Consider the following 13,239-nt stretch of genomic DNA (forward strand, 5'->3'; position numbering starts at 1 on the left):
CCACCTCCAGCACCTTTCTATATCGCTGCTGCCCAATATAGGTGACTACAAATATCTATTTACTGGGCACAGTCTGGGAAGCACACCAGCAGGGATTTGAACTAATGGCCTCTTGCTCCCTAGGCAAGCTGCTTCACCGCAACCTCTAAACCCATTCAAAATTCCCAGGTCCTGGTCCATCACTCTGTGGCCTGACGCTCTCATGAAAGGGCTGCCCATGGGAGAAGGGGACATTCTGCCCTCACATAATTTTGGTGATTGTGGTTGGCAGTTCTTTCTCCTCCCCTCCAATGGTTCTTCTCATGAGATGTGTGGGGATGTCCCCATGGCCTGGCACTCTCTTGAGCCGTGGATTTTCACGCTGGGTCTGTAACCATCTTCAACACAAAGGAAGACACCTTTCAGATAGAGGAGCATTGCTAGTCCAGCTGCTGGGCCCTGCTCATTAGTAAGCCTGGGGGGCATGAACCCCCCCAAAGGGAAAGGGACTGGGGGCCCCTTCCTCAACCTCTCTGTGAAAAAGATAGAACTTGGCTGCTCCTGCATCCCTGCTTGTGGCAGCCCCACAAACCCAGACAGGAGCACTCCCCCATATTATTTGCTCCCTGGCCAGAGAAGCGATGCCCTGTGCATGCTGGCTATCCTTGCCATGTGTGGGCTATTTGCCAGGCCATACCTGCTTGCATGGATAGTGTAGGCACAGGGGTTGGTCACGGAGCTTTAAACCCATTCAAAGTTCTCCCTGGCCAAAGGCAAAGGATGATTGCTTGAAATGGAAGGAAGTGGCAGAAAAGGTTAGCACTGGATTCCAAGCTGCTGCTTCAGCATAATAGTGAAGAATAAGGCTGTATAACAGTCAAACCTATGGGGAAACATGTGCAGCTGTTTGATTAATTCTGAAAATGTGTCTCGTACTAGTTTTATTAAAATGTGTAAGGGAGACAGGAAAACTTTGGGAAATAATATGTTAAGAGAGAGCTTGAAGAAATATCATTCTATATAATAACCAGAGTAACCAGAATAATTAATTACACATTGAATATTTCTGTAAGTATTTCTGTACCACTTCTCCTTGCCTTCTTTCCTTTATTTTCTGTGAATGACATGAGCAGTACAATGCTAGGTTTATGGCTGCTTTGTTAGATTGCTTTGCCTATATATATCTTTGCCAGCCTCTCCTTTGCAAATCCCTCACAACTGAAGAAGAAAATGTCTGTATTTATATGAAGTGCATATTGAAGGGAATTTATTTCTACATATGGTTTGATGGATTCCCTGTCATTACACTGTCTGAGCTTAATAGTATTCTCAGATACGTATGTTACTCATTACTGGCACATTAGCTTTCAATCAAGAAACTGTTTAATAATTCCCTATTAACTCTATTGAAGCATTAGGGGAACTAATTAATTCATCAACTTGGTCATTTATTAGGTTAATTAATGGTTCCTTTCTGAATACTTTCTTAATGCCATCCAGATGATTGTAGCATGATGCTATGAGATGAGTATACACTTCATCCAAATAACACTTTGAATTACACCTCCTTTTTCTAATTTAATGTGAAATGTATGCAAGAAAAGGCCTTTGGATTTTGCTCTGGATTTTGTCAAAAACCTGAAACAGGTTTGCTTTGCTTGGAAGGTTATTTTTTTCCCCTTTCTCGCTGACTGAAAACAGTTTTTATGTTTGTTTTGCATCTTGTATGTATTTTAATTTAAATTTTTATATATTGACTGCTAATTCATCATGTAGAAACATCAGACTTTTGTTTCGGTGTATTTACCAGGAATATCGCTTGGGAGAGCAATGTTTGTCGAATGGGAGGTGATTATATTGATTATATTACAGAAATATATTATATTGATTATAGTACAGAATTTTAGTTGGCAATACACTTCTTACAGTAGTTTGATTGATTGATGAAGTGCCGTCAAGTCGGTGTTGACTCTTAGCGACCACATAGATAGATTATCTCCTGGATGATCTGTCTTCAGCTTGACCTTTAAGGTCTCTCAGTGGTACATTCATTGCTGTCGTAATCAAGTCCATCCACCTTGCTGCTGGTCATCCTCTTCTCTTTCCTTCAATTTTTCTCAGCTTTATGGACTCTTACAGTAGCTACATTCCAGTTATATTTTACTGACTGGTGTGGGATTAGCCCATGTAGAAGTGGTTTCCATATCTCACAGAAAATGTCTGAACGAGGCTGATATATAAGCAATGATATTATGGACTGTCGTGAAAGCATGCTGCTGCAACACGAATGCAAAGAGCTCATTTCTCAAAAATGCTGCACAGACTGATATACTGATCCATCTAAATAGGCCTTTGGGGATTGGAGTGGATATGCTACTGCTGTGTGGACTCCTTGATCATGGCATTATGTGCAGTCAAAGTCTGACATATTGAAATGCAGGGCCTACCACCAGCATTTGTACTGAGGTCTTCATGGAAGAGGAATGTCAATTTTCTATTACAACTGAGCCAGCTGGTGATTTGATACTTGCTTAGTGTAGGTATCCCCAGAATGTCAGCAATACACTTGTATTCACTGAACAGCTGTTTCTCTTTATTTTATCAGTCTTCTGACTGTTTCTTATATTTAGGAAATATAAGCACTTACCTACCTGCATTACAATTAGCCCATGATAATGAACTCGAAATCTGTCTCACTTTGAACAAATGTGGGATGGTTTTCTGATGGTTTCTTGCATTGTATTATGCAAAAACCAATTTACATACAGAATTCCTATACTACCCTAATTGTGAGGCATGGTAAAATACCCATGACTTTTTGTAAATGGGACAGCATTCTGGTAATAAAAATATGAAGCTGCCAGACTATTGGTTCGTCTAGCTGGGCATTTCCAGTCAGCAATTGATTTTAACATGGCCACAAATTGTAACAAGAGATTTTCCAGGGGATCCAGATGATGTCAATGGATGTTGTGCTATTTCTTAGTGCCATCTGCTGGCTATTTGCTGACAATCCATGAAAAACCCATTGAAAACCAATCCCCTTTAAATACTACTTTAACGTACTATTTAAAAAACATGGGTTTTCAACGGATTTTTCAGACTGTCAGCAAATGGCCAACAGATGACACTAAGAAATAATATGACAATAGTATGGCATCATCTAGATCCCCCAGAAAATCTTGTCATAATTTGTTTTCATATTGATGGTGGTGGGAAAATGTCTGGAAATGTCTTCATTGAATGACAGTGGTTCTGTGGGATCAGACAGCGGTATTTTCCAGCCCTGCAGGGAGATGCCAGGGACTAAACCAGAAACCTACTGTATGCAAAGCAGGTGCTCAACCACTAAGCTCTGTCTTCTCTTTACCAATAAATGCTTGGAAAATGTAATGTAAAACATAGCTGATAATCTGGGGGCTATGGAACAACTCTCATTGCTTCTGCTGGTCAATTGAATTTGCTAATTGATAGTTGCTACATCATAATATTTGCTAAATCAATAACCTATAGTATTTTTATGTCAAAAGATGTCACATTATTTCTTAGTATTTTTGAAATGGAATGTCTAGATCATGCCTGCACCAGTGTTCCTTCTAAGGAATGTGCATGTGTGCTCAGTCACAAGTTTTTTAAAATGTCCACTCAGTTAATTTTAGATCCTGCTCAGGTTGATTTCATGGGCAGCCCTTTAAACATGACATTTTCCAAGTCTATGCCCCAACGACTGATGCAGAAGAAGATGAAGTGATGAGTTTTATGCTCAAGTTCATTCTGAAATTGACAGAACATGCAAGCAAGATGTGCTGCTGGTGGTTGGAGACTGGAAAGCCAATGTAGGAAATGGTAAGGAGAAAACACAGTCGGACTGTATGGCCTAGGAAACAGAAACAAAGCAGGAGAGTGACTTATTAGTTTCTGCCAAGCCAATGATCTCTTCATTGCTAACACATTCTTCAAACAACCAAAGCAGCACCTATACACATGGACATCACCAGATGGAGTACATAGAAATCAAATTGATTACTTTATTTGTGCAAGGAGGTGGGAGAGCTCAGTTGTAACAGCAAAGATGTGGCCTGGGGATAATTGTGGAACAGATCATGAACTGCTCGTGTGCAAGTTCCAAGACAAGCTAAAAAGGGAAAACAAAATTATCCAGTTTCCATGATATGATCTTGAGAATGAACCCACAATTTTCAAGGAGAACATCAGGAACCGCTTTGAAGTTCTGAATCTCATTGATAGGGAATCAGAGGAACTATGGAATGGTATCAAATAAGTTGTTACGGATGAATTTGAAAAGAGACTGCCAAAGACCAAGAACCAGAAGAAAGAAAAATGGATGTCAGAACAGGTGGTGGAAATTGCCGAGAAGAGGAGAGAAGCCAAAGGCAAGAAAGATAAAGACCTCAGGAAGGAACTTAATAGGGAATTTCAGAAAGCTGTTAGAAGAGACAAGGAGCAGTACTACAACGACATCTGTAAAGACCTTGAGGATGGAAATAGGCACGGGGGAAAAAGGAAAGTTTTTCCAAAAGATCTCTGAACTCATAAGGAGGTTCCAACCTTGAATTGGTATGTTAAGGGACGCCAAAGGACAGATAGTAACTGATTCAGAGAAGATCAAACAGATATGGAAGGGATATACTGAAATCTGTACAGCAGGGACATCAACATCCAAGATACTCTAGAAGATATTCCCTACTTGCAGGAACCTCTAGTACGGGAAGATGAAGTTAGATCAGCACTTCGGTCTTTACCAAGTCAGAAGGCTACAGGAATTGAGGGAATAGTTACAGAAATATGGCAGGCAACAGAAGAAGAATCAGTCAAGTCACTAACCAAACTATGCCAGCAAAACTGGAGAATGACACAGTGGCCAAAAGATTGGAAGAGGTCAATCTACATACCCATACCAAAGAAAGGAGACCTAACATATTGTGCAAACCATCACACAATATCCTTAATTTCACATGCTAACAAAATAATATTCAGGATCATCCAATACAGATTAGAGCTATACGTGGAAAAGGAAATGCTGGATATTCAAGCTCGTTTCAGTAAAGGCCGAGGAACAAGAGACATCATTGCTGGTGAACGCTGGATAATTAAGAAAGCCGAAGAATACCGAAAAGTCAATATATGCTTTAGTGACTACAGAAAAGCCTTCAATTGCATTGACCATGTCAATTTGTGGAATATCCTTATGAAAATGGGCGTCCCAGAATATCCCACTGTTTTCATGAGAAACCTATACACAGGACAGGAAGCCACAGTCCAGGCAGAACATGATGAAACAGACTGATTCCAGATCAGCAAAGGAGTAAGACAAGGCTATATACTTTCTCCTTAATTTATATGCTGAACATATACTGAGAGAAGCTGGGTTGGAAGAAGATTAGCGTGATTTTAAAGTTGGAGGAAGAAACATCAATAACCTATACTACACTGGTGACACCACTCTGATAGCTGAGAATGTGGATGATCTGCAGGCTCTAGTAATGAAAGTCAAGGAGCACAGTGAAAAAATGGGACTATGACTAAATGTAAAGAAGACTAAACTAATGACAACAGTACAGCAACCAGCCTCAGAAGTTATAATAAAGACACTGAAGTGGTGGATAGCTTCTGCCTTTTAGGATCAACCATCAACAGTAAAGGATCCAACAGTCAGGAAACACACCACAGATGAGCACTTGGAAGGGTTGCAATGAAGGCCTTTGGAAAGGATATTTACATGCCGTGATGTGGCTATACTTACAAAGATTAGAATCATTCGGACAATGGGTTTCCCTGTGACACTCTATGGATGCGAAAGCTGGACTTTGAAGAAACAAGATAGAAAAAGTATTGACGCTTTTGAACTTTGGTGCTGGAGAAGACTTTTGAGGATACCATGGACAGCCAGGAAAACAAAAAACACCATGGTCATTGGTACCTGGAGTGAAAATTCTGGATTGATTTGTTCTATGATCCATTGTTCTATGATCCATTGATCATAGAACAAATCAATCCAGAATTTTCACTCGAGGCACAAATGACCATGCTCAAACTATTATACTTCGGACACATTATGCAAACCTTGAGAAGTCCATAATGCTGGGAAAAGTTGAAGGAAAGAGAAGAAGAGGACAACCAGCAGCATTCATTGATTATGACAGCAATGAATGCACCACTGAGAGACCTCAAAGGCCAAAATGAAGACAGATCATCCTGGAGAGAATTTATCTATGTGGTGGCTAAGAGTTGACACCGACTTGACGGCACATAATCAATCAATCAATCAATCAACCAATCAGGTTGAATCAATTGAATCAAACCAATCAGGACGGCCCCACTCTGAAGGCACATGCATACACACTGCTGCTCAGAACAAAACTCATTCCACACAGAGATGTTTGGGAAATAGAGGCAACACTGGCCTGCACCTTTTGTTAACCACCACCAAGGTGAATATAGTCCACCAATCAGGTGTGACAGCCTTCTAAGGGCTAAATAATGTTCCTGTTTTTGCTGCCTGTCTGGGACTACATTGGTGGAGTGAGAGGACTGTCAAGAGCCTGCCAAGCCGGGAAGCTTCATTTGGATTGGTAAGTCCAAAACTGTGCTGTCCTGCTTTACATCGTGGCTAAATATTGTTTGCTCAATAGAGCTGCATTTTCTCTCAACAAAACATTCAAAAAGTGAAGACCAACAAAACACCATATTGAACTTAACTATATGAGCATTAACATATTACCAGGGAAACTGTATTGTTCTGGCCTGCAATTAAATTGAGTAGGGACAGAATGCAATTAGCTGTTCCACCAGGAACACTTCAGAGATTAAAATCTGCCGGAAGTTGGGCTCAGTCAACAACTCTCTATTAAATTTATTGTTTTTAAATTGTCAGCAAACTTAGTTCAATAAAATTCCCCTCCTTAGCTCCTATGCCTGGCTATTTTATGATCACAGGAAGTTTAAAACAACAACAGATTGTTAAAAGATTGAATTCACTATTTTACAAAGCTCAATCCACTTTTAGTATTCATTTTTACTGAAGCATGTTTCCAAAGTACACAGATGTTGCACATCTGATGTGATACAAACCACCATAATTTCAAATATATACTGATGGGGCCTGAACAGGTGGGGAAAAGATCTTGTGGTCATGGCAGACAGCTCAATGGAAATGTTGACCCAGCTGTTTAAAAAAGAGAGAGAGAGAGGCAAGTTTAGTGTTAGGGATCTTTGGGGAAAAGATTACAAAGAAAATTGCCAATATCACAAATCTGTGATGCAGCCACAATTAGAGGTTGTGCACATGACCAAAAATGCTGGGTCAGGCTAGGTGAGGTAGAAGCATCAGGATCAGAAGTCAGGGGCGTAGCTATACTTGGGTGGATGGGTTCAAAGAACCCAGGCCCCCAAGCTCCAGAGGGCCCCTCAGCTCAACCCGTCCCTATTTTCTTCATTATCTCCCTCACTCTGAGGGACTGCCAGGGAGAGAGGTGAACACAGGCCCCCTCTTTTCTAGCTATGCCCCTAGAATAGCATAGAAGTGACCCCAGTGCTCCACATGAGCAGCCTAACCTAGGCTGGGCTGCCCTAGCCTGGGTTAGGCTGTCCGTGAGAATAGGCTCTTAGAATACTGGTTTCCATGATGCACAAGGCAATGCCGGTGTTACTGACTGGCCAGCACTGCTGTATATGTAAAAGCCAGCCCTGGTAGTGTTGCCCAGGAGCGCAGTTGCACAACTACTTAAAACAATGTGTGTGCAGATGCACAACAGAATTACCCCAGAAACAATGTAAGCTCTGTTGAGCAAATGCATGCATGCTATTTTATACAGGTGTGCAACTGTGTTCTTAGGATACTTAGAGCTGAAAAATGTGAAGAAAGGGAAAGGCATAATTATGAGGACAAAAGCAGCTTCCTTACAAGGAAAGGATAACACTTCTTTAAGTTTAGAAAAATGAGACTAAGGCGGGGAAAACGTTATGAAGATTTTGAAATTATGCTTGGTGTGGAGAAAGTGTGTATATTGAAGATTTTATCCCTCTTCCATGACACTAGATCCCAGCACTATCTGATTGACTGATTGGCAGGCGATTCAAGGAAGTAGTTCTTCACACACCATATCATTAATTTATTGAACTCACTGCCACAGGATGTGGTGATGGCCACTAAGATAGATGGTTTTAGAAAAGGGATTAGGCTAATTATTGGAAAACAAGTCTATCTATTACTATTAGTTATAATGGCTATAACTATCCATTACTATTAGTTATAATGGCTATAACTATCCATTACTATTAGTTATAATGGCTATATGCTACTCCCAAGCTGAGAGGCAGTATGCCTCTAACTATGAAGCTGCTCTCAGCTTTAGTACGTAAAGAGATAAATATGCAACCGCAATGGGGTACCTATAGGGATTTGTTTTCAAGAAAAGGGCTGTAAGTTAAAAAATCTAATTGAAGTACAAAATCTGGTTAGTAATTGGTTTCAGTACCATCAGTTAAATGAAGTTTTTAAGAAGGATTTCAAACTTGGATTTGAGGATCAAATGTCGAGATTTGAGAAGGAGCTATGTGAAAATGATGAAAAATTAGTGTCTAAGATGTATAGGCTGTTGCTTTTGGAAGAGACAAGAGATGAAGTGGTTAAAACGACTATGATAAAATGGGCTCAAGATGTGGGTCATAATATAGATATGGCAGCTTGGGAAAAATTATGGAAAACTGATTTAAAGTTCACTGCAAGTTACACTTTAAAAGAAAATTATTATAAGATGATGTACAGGTGGTATTTGACGCCTAAAAAACTGGCGATAATGTATAAAAATGTTTCAAACAAATGTTGGAAATGTGGACATTGTGAAGGAACTTTTTTTCATATGTGGTGGTCTTGTAGGAAGGCAAAGGCCTTTTGGGACAGGCTATATAATGAGTTAAAAAAAATTTTTTTAATGACATTTCCTAAGAGCCCAGAATCCTTCCTGTTGGGAATAACACAAGGAGAGTTTTCCACAAGCAATTTGACATTCTTTATGTATGCAACCACGGCGGCCAGAATAGTATATGCACAGAAATGGCAGGACAATGAACTGCCCTCAAAAGAAGATTGGTTGATAAAAATTTTGGAATATGCGGAGATGGCAAAACGTACAGTACTGATAAGAGATCAAAATTTGGAAGCTTTTAAAGAAGATTGGAAATCATTCTTACTGTACCTAAAGAACTATTTTCCTAATATTGATTTTTCAACAGGGTTTGAAATTTATTAATATTAGCAAGTTGAGTAGACTAAAATCAAGTTTGGTAAGATATAGGATATATGTTTTGAATTATTATAGCAAGGGTTAATTGTATAGTTAGTGATTCGCGCTGATTGGTGAGCTGGAAGTCAATTTTTGTTTAATTGGATGTAATGAGATTTTCAAGATAATGTTAAAATCAATAAAAATTTAAAGCAAAAAAACCACAAAACTATGAAGCTGCTCTCACGGTCACTGGAAAGCGGGCTAAGGGAGCTTAGCCCGCTTTCTAGAGACCGTGGGAACCACCGGGCTCGCAGGTGAGCCTGGTACTCCCAAGGTGGCTAGCTCGCCTAATTACCCCTCCTCTAAGACGAGGTTAATGGAGCGAGTGCTCCGTTAACCTCATCTTTTTGCTTGTGTGTTGCCGTGGCATGCTCACGTGGGGGATCCTGGAACTTCTGTGGCCCACGCAGCCCCTGATGCCTGTGGCCCCCGCTGGCTCTGTGACGGAGCCGACAGTCATGTGGGTGGCCGATTCGGCCACCCAGGGCTGCCTGTTGATCGTCTGCAGGGAGAGCGGCCTAAGCCCATTCTCCTCGCAGAACTCCCTCCAGCGCTTAACACCAATCTTGTGAAGCGCCTCTCTGAGTTGCTGGGGTGACGATTTCTCATGTCCTGCTCCTATTCTGAACCCAAAAGGGGCCTCAGAGGGGAGGGCATTTACTCCACCCTCTTCCTCCTCATCAAGCAGGTGATTTGTTTTGGTTTTTTGTCTTAGCTCCAGTACCTCAGTCTCCAGCTGCTCTTATCCTTGGGTCCCGTCTGCTTTATATGTTCTGCTTCCACCACCACCACCCCACAGCAACTCCTGATTCCTACCTGTGCCCAATCCCCTTCTCATCTTCCTCCACAGACACTTTGTGTGCCTCCAGGGCATACTGTGGAGACTCCACATAAGGGCCACCTTCAGACTCCATGCTTCCCCTCCCACATTCTCCCATCTGCTGAGAGCTTCCTCTCTGCAGTCTCACTGACTGCAGAGAGGACAGGGAACTGGCTGTGTGGGCTTCCTTCTTTCATGAAGGACAGCCTTTACAGCCAATAGCTGCTGGAGTGAGGGAGGAATTTCCTCCCTCAACTCCAGTTGAAGAGGGGGAGAACTGGAGTTGGAGACAGCAAAATCTTGTGCAAATTGAAGGTATACTTTACAGTTTGGTGAAGGAAACTGCGGGTCCATTTCTTTACAAAACTGTGGTTGCCTGCATTCAGACATACAATTTTGGAAACCAGAGGTGAAGGGTTTTGTGTTATGTGTGAATGTAGCCCTATTCTCTTGTATGCTTTCTGGATGCCAGAGATTGAGGACATACAGCTGGGTAAACCTCCACTCATTCCTACATCATGACATATACATTGATTATCATTATTTATTATTATTTCTTGTTTACACAGTCAGACAGGTGTTATTGACTGGTTTGGTTTATCCAGACATCGGGTCCTTCCCAAGGATCTGGGATGGCTGAATTTTATTATCAATTTTGTTGTTATTATTATAGATATCATCGCAAAATATAAGCTGTTTCCAGTAAAGTTGCTTTTTGCAATTGGCTGATGGTGATTTGAAGAAGTTCTCTGATGAGGATCTTACTACCCAGGTAGGTTTGTGTGGAAGTATGTAGCCACTGGGGTATCCTGGTCCCAAGCCAGGTTTAGATTTAAAGGTCAGAACCTGCACTTTTGAAAGCAGCCCAGAAATGGACCGGGAGCTAGTACAGCTGTTTAAAAACCAGTGAAATATATTATATGTGCCCAGTCGCAGTTAGTAACCTTGCTGCTGCATTTGGTACTAATGAAAGTTTCTGAGTTGTCTTCAAAACTAGTAGAGTCGTTGAAAGGCAAGCACATTTTAAATGGGGCATGGAGCTTGGAAACCTCTTGGCAACTGAGTTAAAATTAGTGTAATATAATCTCTACCACTCAGAAGGAGAGAAATTGTACAGTTCTGATACCAGCTGCCTTTCTGGGGACATCTTCAAAGATAGACCCATGTAGCGTGTGTTGCAGTAGTCTCAATGGTAGGTTATCCTGCAAGGATAATAGTAGCCAGGTCTGTCACTGAAATCATTCTGTGATTTTTGCTGTTTATAATTTAAGAGTGTCACATATGGCTTTACTTTAAAGGGAATTTAGCCACCCATACCAAATTCTGTTTCCTCTGTGCATTGCCTAGGACTATCATGCATGGTGATATATTTTAGACAGATTTCAAAGGCAGATATAATAATAACCTTTTTGGCAAGCATGCATTTTTTCCAGGCTTATGACAGCTCATCTGGCAGCATTAGAGATGTATTAAAATTGCCCTATAATTTATGTTATTTCTCATGCTGCTCTCAAGCTACCACCTCTGTTGCTTTATTCTGTTGAACTCTACCACTCCTTTTCATTTCTGGATGAATGAAATCTAATGCATCATCTACACAGAATGGACTACTTTATTTCACCCAGAATGAGCCCACTTTTATCTTCATTCAGTACCATTTTCCATTAGTAAATCTGGCACTTCTTTATCATTTGCCATAAAGATGGGAAATGAGCTGGAATATCACTAACTGGAGTCACAAATTAGCACTTTGGTTTCCTACCTGATAAGACAGGAAGTGGATTCCTCAATACAGAGTGGGCTTTAGTAGTTACAAAGGGCAAAAAAATGAACTGAAAACTCTGAACACTGAAAGAAGTAGATTTATCATTCAGAAATGAGATCTTTTCTTGACAACAGATATAATTACAACTGGCATATCCGAGTCAGTTTTTGGCGACATCATTCTTGCTTGAGACTTAACGATTTCTGACAATAACACAGGTGAATACAATGTATAAAACAATAATACAGGCTAATTCCTGCCCTTTCAATTTTAAGACTCTTTTCAGAGTCTTAAAATGCCAATGTTGAATATTTAAACAAAATGTTCATTTTTAATCACCAGAGCCCTTTCAAAAAAAAAATCATTAAAATTGAATTGAATCAGAATAGGGGATTCTTTAATTACTTTCAAACTCAAATGCACTATGAGATTTTTATTGCAAGAAAAGAATTAGTTGTGGTATGTGGTCTTTATGTGCACACAAAAAAGGGGTGGGGAAATCACTTCCTACATACAGACTATTTTTCTTTGTGAATAATGAAAACCGCCCTTTGACAATCACTGTACAAGTAGAGTTTTGTCAGCCTCAAGAAGGTGACTATGTACTTTCAAAACGAGAGAGACGTTGCCAAAATGCAGCAAAATGTACAACAGAGGTGATGACATAGAGGTGATGAGCAAGGTGGTATGATGATATTCCTAATGCTCCCTCAACCTACCGAAGCATGGTTCAGTAATAGTTTATGATTTTTACACTTAGTAATTTCTATCCTCCTTTCCTCCATTCAGCTTAATTTTCTAAATTAGAAGGGCTAGCAACAACAGCATTGTAAAGAACTGTTCATGAGTTTATATGTTGCTTGGTCGGGGGGGCAGTTAGTGTGTGTAAGCATAGTAGCTGCTGCCAGGTACTTGGACTGACAGAAAGAGTTCTAGAGTGTGTGCTGTAGAGAAATGCTTGACTAACAAGCAGAAGGTTGCCAGTTTGAATCCCCACTGCTGCTATATCGGGCAGCTGTGATATAGGAAGATGCTGAAAGGCATCATCTCATACTGCACAGGAGGAGGCAATGGTAAACCCCTCCTGTATTCTACCAAAGACAACCACAGGGCTCTGTGGGCACCAGGAGTTGAAATCAACTTGATGGCACACTTTACCTTTACCAAGGAAGAGGCTGACAGAAAGAAAATTGGAACTAATTGTGCTTTGAACTGTGTATTTCTTGGAAAGGACCATTTTGTTTGTTTGTTTTTCTTTGTGAAACAATAAATCCTCTTTATTTTTTAAAACATTTGGACTTTCTCTATTGGAGTAACGCCCCATGCCTAAAGCATCTTCCCACTATCGTAATCACTATTATAAGGGA

At 40.5% G+C, this 13,239-nt stretch overlaps 1 long non-coding RNA gene across 1 annotated transcript in view; it reads left to right on the top strand.

The window, feature by feature from the left end:
- The window catches only part of LOC128340651 (uncharacterized), a 54,985-nt gene extending 41,978 nt beyond the window's left edge, over positions 1-13,007 (top strand). The window contains exon 3 of the long non-coding RNA XR_008313859.1: positions 10,781-13,007. This is a non-coding gene — a long non-coding RNA (uncharacterized LOC128340651). The remainder of the gene's footprint in view (positions 1-10,780) is intronic.
- The last annotated feature ends 232 nt before the right edge of the window (positions 13,008-13,239 follow it).

Source organism: Hemicordylus capensis, chromosome 1 (genome assembly GCF_027244095.1).
Source record: "Hemicordylus capensis ecotype Gifberg chromosome 1, rHemCap1.1.pri, whole genome shotgun sequence".
Taxonomy (NCBI): Eukaryota; Metazoa; Chordata; class Lepidosauria; order Squamata; family Cordylidae; genus Hemicordylus; species Hemicordylus capensis.